The sequence below is a fragment of the Lolium rigidum genome, chromosome 4 (assembly GCF_022539505.1).
Source record: "Lolium rigidum isolate FL_2022 chromosome 4, APGP_CSIRO_Lrig_0.1, whole genome shotgun sequence".
Lineage (NCBI taxonomy): Eukaryota > Viridiplantae > Streptophyta > Magnoliopsida > Poales > Poaceae > Lolium > Lolium rigidum.
In genome coordinates this window covers 24,566,325-24,582,904 of record NC_061511.1, presented here as the reverse complement: position 1 = coordinate 24,582,904, position 16,580 = coordinate 24,566,325, and the positions used below count along the sequence as shown (strand labels likewise).

Genomic DNA, 16,580 nt, shown 5'->3' with positions numbered 1-16,580 from the left:
GGTTCTACATACACAAGATAGACCCATTATTAGAACATAAACTACATGAAAATGCGGAAATAAATAACACATCGATGCTAATACCTGCAGGTACTGCCACGGTGCCATGAGCGTATCCCGACAATCAGCCTTACTCATCCAAACTTTGCGCTCGGCGTGCCAGTCGCGGACGCACTTGGACACGTGCCTCGTAGTGCATGCCGGTCACCCTCACCCTGCACAACTCGTGTAAGATAACGTCGCACGCAGTTTCCTTGCCCTCAGCCCTCGTGAAGTATTTACTGCAACCATGCACATAGGTAAAACAAGAGGAATTAGAGCAACTATTGGTAGTCAAGAAGTGTTTGAATGCTAAGAAGCCAAAAGTCACGTACCCGAAGTGGCGGACAACCCGCTCTTGCATGTTGGCGCACTTGCCGCTAGGATCTTCCGCGTAGCTGTAGTGCTTCCAAGTCCAAGCCACATCGCGGCCACCACTAGGGAGATTGACAATCCCAGGGAAATGCTTCCTAATTAGGCCTCCAAGGATGTTCGAGTACTCACGTGTCGGGAGCCTCCTCGGGTCACCATACTTGAACATGCTGCACAACGAATTGCCAAAATCAGTATGCATGTGATAAAAAAATTGTATAATGATAAAAATTTCAATAATGGAATGCCAAAATCAGCATGTACCTCTTTCCAGCGGGCACGAGAACAACATCGCGGAAGGCCCAAGTTTTTAGCTTGGGGAGTTTCGTAATCCCGCGCTTATACGGCTTCTTGTCCCGTGGTTCCAGCCTCTCCTCGGCTGCAACGTACACCTCCTCCTCGGGCGGATACCAAGCTAGGTCTTTGTTTAGCTCCTGCGGCAAACCCCCAACCCCTCATCCTCCTCGAGCTCCTCCCCACCGTCCTCCCCACCGTCCTCCCCACCATCCTCCCCACCATCCTCCTCATCCTCGCCCACCGTGCTCCTCACCGTCCTCCTCGTCCTCCCCACCCCACTTGCTCCTCGTCATCATCCTCGGCTGGGGAGGACTAGGAGAAGGGGTACGAAGTCGCCGTGGCTGGGCATTCTTCCTCCGTGGTGGAGGGCTAGGAGGAGCGCTAGGAGGACGTGTCTACGCGACGACGAACCACTCGAAAGTCCCACAAGCTCAGCCACGGCCTTGATCTTCTTTTTGAAACCTCCCTTTCTTTTTCTTGGCGGCATGTTTCAATCACCTGCAAACACAATGAAAAGAGTGGTTTATTAGTATGCAATGTAAACGAGATGAATATTAGTGAAATCAACAATAAATAGCACATAGTTCAGGTACATAGATCATAGTTTATTACAAATAGCACATAGTTCGAGTACATAGGATAGCCTCACAATTACAACTACATAGATCATAGTTTATTACAAATAACACATAGTTCGGTACATATATAGGATAGCCTCACAATTACAACTACATAGATCATAGTTTATTACAAATAACACATAGTTCGAGTACATATATAGGATAGCCTCACAATTACAACTACATAGATCAGTAGCCTATGTCGACATCCGTATTTGGACCACATGTTTCATCATCATCGGGCTCAGCGAACCAATAATCATCGATGAAACCTGGAGGTGGTCCATTTGGATCTAGGTCAATGCTCGCTTTGAACGCCTCGAGCAAACTTAGGTCTTCTACGGCACACACATCCTCGGCTTCATATTCTTCATTGTCTTCCTCCATAACCGCATCTTCTTCTTGCTCATCGTCTACGACCATGTTATCAACAACGGCCGACAAGTCGATAGTGAAATGACCGGGGAGCCCTTCTTCTTGATAAAAATCAACGAGTCCTTGTTGAGGGGTCTACGCGGCGGTAATCGTCCTTGTTTGGCGGGGGTGGCCTAATGCGTGAAGGAACCGTCATCACAACATCCCATCCATGTAGACGTTTGGTCGGGTTTCGGCACGCGTACGGGAGATAGAATACTTGGAAGGCTTGGGTGGCCAAAATGTACACGTCCTCTCCCTTATAAACAGAGCTTCTTTCAACTTCGACCAATCCAATTTCAGGATCCCGTCTCACGCGACGTGGGTCGAACCAATGGCATTTGAATACGACGGGATTTAGCCCTTTGTCAAACCCGTAATTCAGCTCGTATATACCCTCGACTCTTCCATAGTAATGGAGTCCATCATCACCTTGACATACCACCCCGCTATTTATTGTCTTCTTGTTTGGACGGCTTGTTGTGTATTGATGGGTCCGGAAGCGATACCCGTTCACGTCATAAGAATTGAACGAGTCGACGGAATGGTTGAAGCCCCTAGCAATTTTTCGTAGCAAGGGATTCATGTCTTTGTCGGTTCTTGCCTACAAGATTAGGACGACAAGTTTAGAACAAGAAATGTCGGCCGAAATGTCGACGAGTGTACAAACAAATTTGGATAGGATAGTACCAAACCACGGAACCAGCTACTGAAACCGTGACCGCCGCCCTTATCGAAAATATCCTTGGATTCTTCCGAGGTAGGATCCCTGTGGGTATACCTCCAATATTTAGCCGTGAATTGTCTATAATAATGAACGGAGGAAGAGTTAGCCACGAACATACGATGAATGTTTGCGAATAACTAAATGGTTAGCACTTACTTGATGTACGGCTTCACTTCCACCATGGTGTTCAAGACATATGAGTGGATCAACTCCCGCTCCTGTAAATTCGTTGTGTACGGCTTCGAGCCACTTGACTTGCCGCCAAGCCCTATGAAGATGCTAAGCTTGGGTACATCTTCATTGTTGGCGGCATTGTAACGGAGGACCGGGTTGTGCTTTGTGGGAATGTTGGGATCATAGTGCTTAGTGGTGAAGTTTGCCACCTCCACGTTCGGGACTGCCTCGGCTATGGATGCTTCGATCTTGCATTTATTGCCGGTCATCTGACGAAGCTTTTGTGTTTCTCTCTCGGGACCAAACTGCCAACGGCCCCAATTCGGCCCCCCCTTTAAGCATTCCTTCGCGAGGTGGAGGATCATATGTTGCATCGGATTAAAGAACGCTGGAGGAAAGATCTTCTCTAGATCGCAAAGCAACATGGGTGCCTGTTCATCCAGCTTCTCAATCACTTTAGTGTCTAACTCCCTAGCACAAATCCGGCGGAAGAAATAACTCAACCTCGCTAGCACTCGCCAAGTCTTCTCGGGGACATAGCCTCGAATCATCACCGGCATTATCCGCTCAATCCATACGTGGTAGTCATGACTCTTCGGTCCTTGTACTCGCAACGTTTCAATGTTAAGACCCCTCATCCGGTTGGCTGCGAACCCATCGGGGAAAAACAAGGAGTCCTTCATCCATTGGAAGACCTCCCTTTTTTGGGCCTTTGTGAGGCGAACGGAGCGTGTGGCTTAGTCCAAGTTTTTTTGGCACCATGAGGTGGCTTCATGTTCAACTCTGGCCTATCGCACAACTTTTCTTGGTCAATTCGAGCCTTTATGTTATCCTTCGTCTTCTCAGTGTCCACTATGGTGCTCCAAATGGCTTCACTGATATTCTTCTCGGTGTGCATTACATCAATGTTATGCGGGAGCTCGAGAAACTCAAAGTAAGGAAGCTTCCAGAAGCACGGCTTGTGGGTCCATTGGTGTGTCTCCCCATATCCCAAGAAACCATTCCCATCAGGGTTAGGTCTGGAGAGCGTCTAACTCGGCCTTGGTTTCCTGTCCGGTCTTCGGAATTGGCTTCGGTGCATGGACAACACGGCCTTTTTTGAAGCTCTTTACATCACTCCTGTATTCATGATTCTGCTCAAGGAACTGTCGAGCTTCATCAAAGCAGGAATACTTGCCACCCTTGTTTAGCCAGAAGAAAGTCACGGCTTGCACGCACTCCGGACAAGGCCACTTCCCATGTGTACACCACCCGCGAGAACAAAGCACGTGCTTGGCAAGTCATGCGGAGACGTGTGGTACCGGACATACATATCGAAGTGTTCCTTCTTTGCCGCGTCATAAGTTCGGATCCTGCGATCTTCCCAGCCCAAGAAGCAAGTCATCAATCGGTGGTTCCGGATACACGTTCATGTTCTTACCCGGGTATTTCGGTCCAGGGATTATCATCGACACAAACATGTACTCCGATCTCGTGCGGACGCCGGGGGTAGGTTCGGGGGAATAACAAACACCGGCCAACAAGCTGTATACCGCAGCCGACATACCATATGGATTGAACCCATCGGTTGATATCGCAATTGCTACGCTCCTCGGGTCACCGGCTTTCGGGGGATATTTCTTGACAAAGTTCTTCCATGCGGTACCATCCGACGGATGTATCATCTTGCCACTGTCCGGTCTGATCCCTTCTACAGCCCACCTCATCTGCTGGGCGGTATCCTCGGTCATGAAGAGCCGCTGGATCCTCGGTAGGAGCTGGAAGATAGCGGAGGATATTCTTGGCAACCGTGGTCTGCCTCTTCTGACCATCACCATTGGTGTCAACCTCAAAGTACCTAGAGCTATTGCAATGGATGCAATAGTTTGTGTTAGCATGCTCCTCTCTGAATAGCATGCATCCCTTTGGACAAGCGTGTATCTGCTGAGATGACATCTTGAGGTCACTGAGCAATTTTTCGAATAGTAGAAGTTTTGCGGCAAGAGGTGCCCTTTCGGCGAGAATGCTGCCAACGAGGACCGAAGTTCATCGAACCCATCTCTGCACAGATTCTGTGGCACTTAAAGGCCAAAAGGCGAGCGATGGCATCTAGTTGGGTGACATCTGTATTTACGTGTAGGGGTTTCTGCGAAGCAAACAAAGCCTCGTAATACTTCTTTGTGTTTTCCTCCGGCTCCTCACTTGTCTCCGCATCCCTAGATGTCTCCGCCTCTACATGAGGGCTTTCGGGCACATTACCATTAGCCAAGTTCTCTAGGCACCTATCAAACCCAGTATCATATTCTCTCGTAGGCTGAATCTGCCGCACCTCCTTCGTAGCACGTTTCTTCGCCTTTTCTCCATGAAAAGTCCAAATCTTGTAGGACGGTTTGAACCCAGACTTGATCAGGTGAAGACTCATAGTTTCCTTGTCCTGTGTTTTTTGGTTAGCGCACTTACTACAAGGGCAAAAAACTGTCACGGGTGCTGCTAGGGATGTCAAACGCTCGTCCACGAACTGCTTGGTCTTTTCTCCCCATTCCTCGGTATATTTCCACGAACCAATTCTGCCATCGTACATCCAGATCACGATTATCCATCCTCTAACCAGCACCAAAACGAGACAAACTTAGAATTTTTATCAAACATGATCCGCATTTTAATTTTTCCTTTTTTACGCATGCATCAACTCTGAATCTCTACTAGGTGGGCTCCTAGCAGCCGCCGGATCCGTAGATTGAGTACGTTCTCCCTGCTCTACCCGATCCGAGTCGGGATTTCGGCAGACACCTCCCCGCTGCTCTCCCGATACACGTCTCGCCAAAAAGCCGAGAGGGGTGTGCATCCGGAGAACAACGGGGAGGCGCTGCCGAAATCTCGACTCGGATCGAGGCAGAGCAGGAGAACGTGCCCAACTACGCATCCGCCGACTGTCCCGATAAATGCCGTAAGAGTTACGCTTCATAATATGCGAGACCACTAATGCATATTTATCCGCGTAACCCTTACGGTCGGGAAGAGACGCCTAGGTAACGCGACATACTTGGTGATCTAGACCAAAAAAAAACCTAGGTACGAGAGAGGCGAATGGATTCTCACCCTCGAAGCGTGATCGACAGCCGGCGAAGAAGATCCGGGACGCCCCTCAAAGACCCCCGCGACGCCGCCCCCCGTGACCACCTCGAAGAAGATCCGGGACGCCCCCTCAGAGACCCTCGCGACGCCGCCCCCCGTGTCCTCCTCGAAGCATCGCCTGCATAGCGACAAAATGAATTACTATGCAAGCCTCCAAAATTTATTTGACAACTTTAAATTATAATTTCTTTGCATCACATTACCATATTTATTTTAGCTACCTAGATAAACTATTAAATTAACATGCCTAAACAAAATCCTAAATTACACACTAAATCCTAATAAACATGCTAATTAGCATGCAAATTGACAAAATCCTAATACACACTAAATCCTATATTACATAAAAAATGCTAATTAGCATACAACTATATCATATACTACACAAAAAATGACAAAAAAAGCTCACCTAGTCACCCTGCCGCCATTGGAGGGGCTAGGCCGCGGGGGGCGCCGGAGCAGGCCGGCAGCGGGGAAGGCGCGCGGTGTGGGGGCGTCGGGCAGGTCGCGCTCGTGCGCTTGCGCGAGGAGGGAAGGGCGAGGCGGAGGCGGCGCGCGTGTGGGGGGGCAGGGCGAGGCGGCGGCCGGCGACGGGCGTGTGGGGCGCGAGGGCGAGGCGGAGGGAGGCGGGAGGCAGGTCAAGGCGGCGGCGGCGCCATGGGAGCGAGGGGAGGCGGCGGCGCGATGGGAGCGAGAGGGAGGCGGTGGCGGCGGCGCGACGGGAGCAGGGCAAGGCGGCGGCGGCGCGATGGGAGCGAGGGAGGCGGCGGCGCGATGGGAGCGAGGGCAAGCGGCGGCGGCGAGCCTGTGGAGGGTGGGGCGGCGGCGTTGGCGGCGGCGCGACGGTAGGCGGTGGCGGCGGCGCGACGGCGGCGTGCGTGGTGCGGCAGCTGGGAGCGGGGCGCGTGCGTGGTGTGTGTTTGTGTACGTGTGGCTGTCGGTGCGTGGGTGTGGATAGGGTTGGGCCGCCACCTTTGCCGTGCCCCCGCCACCTTTGCCGTGTGCCTCGCCACCTTTGCCGTGCCCCACCTCTTTGCCGTGTGCCTCGCCACCTTTGCCGTGCAACCAAAACTTTGCCGTGCGCTTGTGCACGGCAAAGACTTCTTTGCCGTGCAAAGCCAGCTTTGCCGTGTGCCTGTGCACGGCAAAGACCTCTTCACCATTTTATACTTATCGTTAAGATTCAAATATATTTCAAAATTATATTAAACCTGTATTTTAGCATGTGTATTATTTAATAATGTCATTATCATGATATACTACACGGATGAAGCCTCGCGCGGTGAAATCTACGGGGTAGTGACCACCGGGGCACGCGGACCGCCGATTTCGGGAGAGAACGACCGCCGGTGGCTACAATGTGCCAAAGTGTGCCAAACCTGGATTTCCATGTGTATATGGTCTAATCAAAACTAAACCTACCAAAAAGTATGTTGGTGGAACCTCCCGCGGAGAAATCTAGGGGGTAGACCCCCCGAGGCACGCAGACCGCTGTTTTCGGGGGGGAACGGCCGCCGGGGCACCGGAATGCCACCAAAACTTGCATGTGGACCTAGGATATGTGTGAAATTGTGTTGGAAGGTGTGATTCACCAAATGGTGCAAGACATAGCTCCCATGTGTGAGATTCCTCTCTTTCGGGCGATAACACTTGGAAGATTCCTCGACTTGTAGGCTGAAGTGTCCCGCTGCGGGTATACCGGTGGCTACAATGTGCCAAAGTGTGCCAAACCTAGCTTTCCATGTGTATATGGCCTAAACAAAACTAAACCTATCAAAAAGTATGTTGGTGGAACCTCCCGCGGAGAAATCTAGGGGGTAGACCCCCCGAGGCACGCAGACCGCTGTTTTCGGGGGGGAACGGCCGCCGGGGCACCGGAATGCCACCAACACTTGCATGTGGACCTAGGATATGTGTGAATATTGTGTTGGAAGGTGTGATTCACCAAATGGTGCAAGACATAGCTCCCATGTGTGAGATTCCTCTCTTTCGGGCGATAACACTTGGAAGATTCCTCGACTTGTAGGCTGAAGTGTCCCGCTGCGGGTATACCGGTGGCTATAGTGTGCCAAAGTGTGCCAAACCTGGATTTCCATGTGTATATGTCCTAAACAAAACTAAACCTATCAAAAAGTATGTTGGTGGAACCTCGCGCGGTGAAATCTAGGGGGGTAGACCCCCGAGGCACGCGAGACCGCCGTTATCGGGGGGGGAACGGCCGCCGGGGCACCGGAATGCCACCAACACTTGCATGTGGACCTAGGATATGTGTGAAAGTGTGTTGGAAGGTGTGATTCACCAAATGGTGCAAGGCATAGCTCCCATGTGTGAGATTCCTCTCTTTCGGGCGATAACACTTGGAAGATTCCTCGACTTGTAGGCTGAAGTGTCCCGCTGCGGGTATACCGGTGGCTATAGTGTGACAAAGTGTGCCAAACCTATCTTTCCATGTGTATATGGCCTAAACAAAACTAAACCTATCAAAAAGTATGTTGGTGGAACCTCGCGCGAAGAAATCTAGGGGGGTAGACCCCCCGAGGCACGCAGACCGCCGTTATCGGGGGGGGAACGACCGCCGGAGCACCGGAATGCCACCAACACTTGCATGTGGACCTAGGATATGTGTGAAAGTGTGTTGGAAGGTGTGATTCACCAAATGGTGCAAGGCATAGCTCCCATGTGTGAGATTCCTCTCTTTCGGGCGACAGCACTTGGAAGATTCCTCGACTTGTAGGCTGAAGTGTCCCGCTGCGGGTATACCGGTGGCTATAGTGTGCCAAAGTGTGCCAAACCTACCTTTACATGTGTATATGGCCTAAACAAAACTAAAACTATCAAAAAGTATGTTGGTGGAACCTCGCGCGGTGAAATCGAGGGGGGTAGACCCCCCCCCCCCGAGGCACGCAGACCGCCGTTTTCGGGGGGGAACTACCGCCGGAGCACCGGAATGCCACCAAAACTTGCATGTGGACCTAGGATATGTGTGAAAGTGTGTTGGAAGGTGTGATTCACCAAATGGTGCAAGGCATTGCTCCCATGTGTGAGATTCCTCTCTTTCGGGCGACGACACTTGGAAGATTCCTCGACTTGTAGGCTGAAGTGTCCCGCTGCGGGTATACCGGAGGCTATAGTGTGCCAAATGGTGCCAAACCTACCTTTACATGTGTATATGGCCTAACCAAAACCAAACCTATCAAAAAGTATATTGGTGGAACCTCGCGCGGTGAAATCTAGGGGGGGTAGACCCCCCGAGGCACGCAGACCGCCGTTATCGGGGGGGAACTACCGCCGGAGCACCGGAATGCCACCAAAACTTGCATGTGGACCTAGGATATGTGTGAAAGTGTGTTGGAAGGTGTGATTCACCAAATGGTGCAAGGCATTGCTCCCATGTGTGAGATTCCTCTCTTTCGGGCGACGACACTTGGAAGATTCCTCGACTTGTAGGCTGAAGTGTCCCGCTGCGGGTATACCGGAGGCTATAGTGTGCCAAATGGTGCCAAACCTACCTTTACATGTGTATATGGCCTAAACAAAACTATACCTATCAAAAAGTATGTTGGTGGAACCTCGCGCGGTGAAATCTAGGGGGGTAGACCCCCCGAGGCACGTAGACCGCCGTTATCGGGGGAACGACCGCCGGAGCACCGGAATGCCACCAACACTTGCATGTGGACCTAGAATATGTTTGGAAGTGTCGTGTAAGGTGTAAAGCTGCAAGAAATTGCACCAAATATGTGGGGGCGATAACACTTAGCGGACACCGAACCCCGTTAATTTGCTCCGAAACCCCGATATGTTGGGGGGAGGGGTCGATGAAGATGTAGATTACTTGTTTTATCGGTATACAGATTGTATTAAGTAACACTAACAAATAGTCTACAAAAAGTAAAAACTAATTTTACAACAAATATAAGTATTAATATAAATATGAATACTACAAAAGAAGGGAAAGAAATGAAACTGTACTTTGTGCCGTGCAAAAACGCACGGCAAAGGGTTGGCCTGCACGGCAAAGCCGTCGTTGCCGTGCATGCATCTTTGCCGTGCGCCTTCGTGGCCTCTTTGCCGTGGGGGGTTACTTTGCCGTGCGCCGTCTGGCTGCTTTGCCGTGCGGGGTTGCTTTGCCGAGCGCCGTGCTGGCTCTTTGCCGTGCGCTGCTGGTTTGCCGTGCGTAGCCCCGGAGCCACACGGCAAAGAATTCATTGCCGTGCGCGAGGCGCACGGCAAAGAACTTCCGCACGGCAAAGGGCACTGGAAGCACACGGCAAAGACCCGTGCACGGCACTGAGCTTTTTTCCTGTAGTGATTAGCGATGATGGTTAAGGATCCCGCCCGGATAACAAAATCCAGTCGCCGCGATTCCCACAGACGGCGCCAATTGACGAGGGATCACCTCGCCAATGCCTACGTATTGTAGACTTGGGTTTCGGGAGAGAGCGACGATGGAGATTCCGGGAGCGAGATTAGGCACACGACGTACCCAGCTTCGGGTCCCCTCGGTGGAGGATCCCTACGTGCTGCTAGCAATCCAGTATATGATCATAGATGTGTTTACAGGGTGTCGCCATAGGCGGATCTATGTTGTCTCTATTCTGTCTATCTGTTGTCCTCTCTATTTCGGGTGCCCTGGCTAGCTTTATATATGCAACCAGCCTAGGGTTTTACAAGAGTCCTAGTCGACTACTTCTTCGGGTTGCCTTGTTGGGCCTTCTCCATATTGGATCTTCCCCATATTGGGCCGAGCCAGGTATACTAATAATGGGTACCCGAAGGGTATGCCCATGTCAGCGGGGAAGAAGGCATTTTTGCTGAAAACCCCCTAGAAATATCTGTAGGCCGGGTGGGCTTGTTGCTGGGCCACTTGGGCTGCGCAGAGAGAGGAGGGAAGAGAGGGGAATTGGGCTGCTGGCCCAGAACAAGGGAGAGAGCTCTTCTCTCTTTTTTTCCAAAATCCCTTTTTGTTTTTCAAACTCTTTCGCATTATTTTGAAATGCACTTGAGGATTCAAACTTTTCTAAAACTTTCAAAATAACAATGGACATCTTTACAAAGCATAAGTGCAATGTGTTTTAGTTTGAAACTTTTGAAACATTTTGGAGCATTTTGAATGAGAGGGAGATTCAAACAACACTTAGGGTTTTCAAATTATTTCCTTTATGCAATTTTCTTAGGAAATCATGATGCTCATGAAATGATGCACAATCAAACCCTAATCTAGGTTTAGCAAAACAGGGATGTTACACCCATACTGTGGGACTTCGCCGCCTTGACGATGACCTTCTGGCGCCAGGGCCGCCGCGTCCGCTGGACGGGCATTGGGGGCACCGCTCTGGCACCGCAGCTCCAGCTCACCACGGCCGACCTCGACTCCGAGCAACCCCTATTGGCCCACCTTCTGCAGCAGCACGGTGACATCTTCGACGAGCCGCAGGGTCTCCCGCTTGCCTGTGGGTACGATCACCGTATCCACCTCGCCCCGGACGCGGCACTGGTGGCCGTGCGGCCTTACCGCTACCCCTAGCTGCAGAAGTACAAGCTCTAGCGACAGTGCGCCCTCATGCTCGCCGTGGGCATCAATTTGTTCTTTGAAATTCTTTACAAAGCAGCCATCGTCAGACTCCTCTTATTGCCACCATTGGTCAAGTTCGTGGTCGTCTAATTTCTCCTCCAACCATCGCTCAACTTTTCGGCCATCTTCAGTACACAAATTTCATAATAAATTTATCATTGGCGATGCACACAATCAAAACAAACCCACATCCTTCACTTGGCTTCACATATTTGAACCCAAATTTCATAGGAAAAAAAGAGAAAGAAAAAGAAAAAGAAAATTCAAACCGGGTTCATGGCGAAGGTGGCCAGAGAGGACGGAACTGCGGAAGCATCGAGTTGAGATAGAGCGACATGGAGACATGGGTGGGCCAAGAACTTTGTCAATGGGTATTCAAAATTTGAAAAATACAATGAAAAGTAGAAAAAATAGTGAGAAAACATGTGATTTAACCTAGGGCCTGCTAATGAAGGATCACTTGCTCTAGCCAACAGAACTACCACATGATTTTGTCAACAATTGGACTGACTTTCATATAATGTAAACCAAAATTGATAGTTGTATGACATGATTTTAAAAAATTGACAATTTGTTTTTTGGGTATTCACCTCCTCTATACCCATGAATAGTCCCGCCCATGCATGGAGAAGAGTCGGGTGGTGAAAAAGCCCTAAAAGAACAGTATGAGACAGAAATGCTTGCACCGAGCGATTATGAAGCAGAGCGGAAATCACGTCCATCCATTTGCATGTGGATTTGGATGGGATTCGTCCACCTGCCCACCCACCGAATAAGATTTTCCTTCTCCAAATGCACTACTACTCAAAAGTTGGAGGGTCTCCCTCGTTCCGCATTTTCCGTTCCTGCCTTCCCCAAATTGAATTTTCCATTTTCCCTCTCCGACGAAACCGTTTCCGCACTCACAAGTTTGAAAACCACCCTCCGTGCACCCGGTCCATACACCACACCTCACAAACCGCCTGATCCTCTGCACTCCGTACACCGGCCACCGCCACCGCCACCGCCGCCGCTCCGCCAACCAACCTACACCCAGGGCCTCGACCACCAACGGCAGAGACCCTCCCCAGAATTCGGCGCCGCGGAGGAAGCTCGAGGTAGGTCCCCCGCCGCCGCCGAATCGACCCGATGCAGGCGCCGCGGCTGACCTCGGGCGCGGTGAAGGAGATCGCGGAGCTCCCCAAAGGGCTGGGCACCATCCAGCCGGTGCTGCAGGTGGCGGACGTGCGGCCCATCACCGCCAAGAGCGCGGCGGGGTCCGACCGGTTCCGGATGCTGGTCTCCGACGGCGTGCACTCGCTGCAGTCCATGCTCTCCACCGACCTCAACCGCTTCGTCACCGACGGCACCCTCCGCCTCGGCTCCATCGTCCACCTCCTCGAGGTCATGTGCAGCGACATCCAGGGCCGCAGGTGCGTCCGCCATCCGGCATGCGTACCCACATTCTCTGCGCCCTCCCCCTCTACCCCCTCCCTGTCGATGTACTGGTCTGGGTCGGTCGACTTGTACCGCCATCCACCAGAAAGATTGGATTTTGATCTGATTGATTCGATTGGTGGGGGTACTGATTGTTCGTTGCTGTCCCTGGGGTACCAGCGTTTGCACCTAAGATGGGATCTCGTGGCAGTCTCTTCAATCGTGGAATGTAGCAGTGCGTTGCACATTTGGGGATTTTAGCGTTCTTTAGCTTTTAACATATGAAGCAGAGGATTATTGCGTGCGGGCGTTTTCTAGAGTAAGCTAATTGTTCATGCAGTTAGATAAACTTTGTCAGGGCTCACGTGATGATAATGTTTACCTCCATTTCCGATGCCATTACTTCTTTACCTTTGAGTTCTCATTCAGTCCCAGCAGAATAAGTTATATCTGGTGTGGATACTGCTGATAACATGAGGGACCTTTGTGTCTGGTTTCGTGTTATGTCAAAGAAATGCGGTGAACCTTTCATGCTGCTGTTATGGCAAGAATTACCCTATCCGTAATCTCATTCTTCCGCGGACTCTGAGAAACTTGGATTTCCTATTCCACCGTGATTTTACATGCTACTTTATTTTTGTGAGTGTACTCACAATGAGATGTAGATGCACTTTTCTTTTCAGGTTTTACAACCTACCAGTGATAAGAAAGTTCCAGACTCCTAGTTTGCGAAATATAATTTTTTGAAGAACTACCTTTGTTGTGTAGGCATCATGTTTGTATGTTCGCTTCGGTGGAAAAAAAAACTGTCGTATTTTGTGCCAATGCTTATGGCTAACAATCTTTCATTTTGATTTTGATTGCCGTGTCAAACTAATGAAACCATTTGTAATATTTAACATGTTGTTAGTATCCGACTCGTAAGAACTCAGCAAATGTTCGGAACCTTATTTGTTCTTGTGGCCATAAATAAACATGCATAATTCTAGAACATAGCAAAAAAACATGGACATGCTGGATTTTTAAATTCTAAAGGGGTGTTTAACTATCATATTCTCCAATCTCTTCTTCAATTTGATCATGTTTCTGCAAGTAACACCATTTTCTATTTTTATGAGTCAAGTTTGTTTATAGAAAAAATAAATCCTCTGGTAGACCTAATCAGATGACTTTCTAAAAACTTTTGGATCATACTAGATGTTTGCATATAAGTTTCTACAGTTGAGCTGACAATTCTTCTCTGTTGCATTCAGGATCATTATTGTTTGCAAACTTGATATTCTGCAAAGCCAGTGTGACATGATCGGGAAACCAAAGATTTACGAGACTAAAAGCTCACGTGAAGGCCAGGAGCCTAACTTACGGGCCACTGCCGTTGCCCCAAGGGTGGAACAGGTTGCTAACAATTTGTCATATGGTGGATCCTACAATGGTGTCCATGGCACATTGGACTCTTCGATTGGTCGGACAGTCAGATCTGGACCTAACAATGTGTTTTCTGGTAGTTCTCATGATACAATGTCAGCACAAAACACAATGCATACCAATGTTGTGCAGCCCAACCCTCAGCAGCCTTTTCTGAACTCTCATCAAAGCCAAAGGTTTGCAGTTCCTAGCACAGCTGGGGGCCTCGGCCCTCCTGACAATACTTATGTTCGTCCTGCACAGCCTTCGTATCAGCAGCCACCTCCAGCATATAGAAATAGTGGCCCAGTTACTAAGAATGAAGCTGGCCCTCGTGTTACTCCGATTTCTGCATTGAACCCATACCAAGGCACATGGAAGATAAAGGCTAGGGTGACTGCAAAGACTCATGTCAATCACTACATAAATGCACAAGGTCCAGGAAAACTCTTCACTTTTGATCTCCTTGATGCACATGGCGGAGAGATTCGTGCAAAATGTTTTAAAGATGTCGTTGATCAGTTCTATGACCTAATTGAGGTTGGTAAGGTGTACTTGATATCTGGAGGGGGCCCGGGGGGCTGAAACCTGCACAGAAGCAGTATAACCCTTTGAACAATGACTTCGAAATCAGTATGGATGCTAGAACATCTGTAGAAGTTTGTTCTAGTGATGACAACAGCATCCCCAGTCAGCGTTTCAATTTCCGACAAATCAGCGAAATAGCGAACATGGATATAGGCGCCATGCTAGATTTGCTTGGTGTTGTTACATCAGTTAGCCCTTCTTCTACAGTAACGAAGAAGAATGGTGTGAAAACCTCGAAAAGAGTCCTCCAACTGAAGGACGTGTCTGGTTGCAGCGTGGAAATAACCTTTTGGGGTAACTTCTGTGATGCTGAAGGTCAGCAGCTGCAGTTGCTGTGTGATTCTGGTTCGAGTCCTATACTTGCCCTGAAAAGTGGCCGCATTGGTGACTTCAACGGCAGATCTGTGGGCACAATCAGCTCAAGCTGCTTAAACATAAATCCAGACTTTCCTGAAGCAGAAAGGCTGAGACAATGGTACATAACTGAAGGGAAAAATGCTGCTTTCACTTCGTTGTCTGTGGGCTGGACTGATGTCCGAAATACTGTTGCACAGATCAAGGAAGAAGACATGGGAAAATCAGAGAAGCCAGACTGGATCACTGTTATGGGTACAGTTTGGAACATCAAGACCGACAATTTTTGTTATCCAGCCTGCACCGCAGTGGTTAATGGTACCCGCTGCACTAAAAGGTCACAAAAGATGTTGATGAGATCTGGCAATGCGAGAGCTGTGAACAGAGCTCTCAAAATTGCGAGTATAGGTACATGCTCCCATGTCAAATCCAGGATCACACCGGGACTACTACGTATGCAACTGCATTCCAAGATGCCGGCGAGGAGATAATTGGCCTCCCAGCGCAAGATCTTTTCAAGATAAAACATGAAGATCACGATGATGAAAAGTTTGCAGAAATCATACAACGGGCCCGTTATCAGCATTACTTATTCAAGCTGAAAGTTAAGGAAGAAACGTATAACGACGAAGCGCGTGTGAAATGCAACATTGTTAAGGTTCAAAAATTGGATGACACGGCAAAGGAGAGTCGCTTTCTTCTGGGAGTAATCGATAGCCTTTTGGCGGAAGATGGCTCAGGCTCAACCCCTGCGGTGAATGGCGGTGTTGCTATTAACGCTGGTTTCACATCCAACAATACCTACGCCATGAATATGGGTTTCCCAAATCAGTTTGGGCAGCAAGCGAGCTTATATGGTGGGATGCCTTCTACACCATCTGCAACACGGTATGCACAGACTGGTCATGTCTCTAGGGACTCTCCAGTGCAGGTAAACTCCTACAGCCCTCCAGCTGGTGGCAATGCGAGCTCAGGTCTATGCTACAAGTGTAGCCAGCCTGGGCACTTTGCTAGAGACTGTCTGGCGCAGGCTGCTGCTCCCCAGCGTCAGACTTACGGAAACGGGGCCGCCACTTCAGGAGGATACAACAGGCAGTCCTATGCTGGTAATTTCTGAAGTATTGTTGGCTGATCCAATAGCATCTTGGTTCGGGTTTAGCTGCGTGGCGTCGCCACTCATTTTGTACAGTTGCTAAATATGCCTGGTGTGTTTGCGGCTATTTCCAGTGTTCACTGGGGTGCCTTTCTTGTGCCAGTTCCTTCATCGTGCATCATCAGTCCTACGTTTGTAATTAGGCTTGCTAGCTAATAACTTGAAGAAGCTTGCACTTTAGGTGTCATTGTCATTTCCGGTGTAGATACGGTGTGCTTGTTTGGTTCACTTGGTTCTGATGATGATCTTTAGAGCATCTTCATTGGCGGCCCCCAAATAAGCGCAGTCAGGTACGCTGGCACTGTGCTATGAGGGCCCGCTGGCACCTGCTATCCA

At 49.7% G+C, this 16,580-nt stretch overlaps 1 pseudogene; it reads left to right on the top strand.

The window, feature by feature from the left end:
• Positions 1–12,457: 12,457 nt before the first annotated feature.
• LOC124646772 lies at positions 12,458–16,208 on the top strand (annotated as a pseudogene).
• Positions 16,209–16,580: the final 372 nt, after the last annotated feature.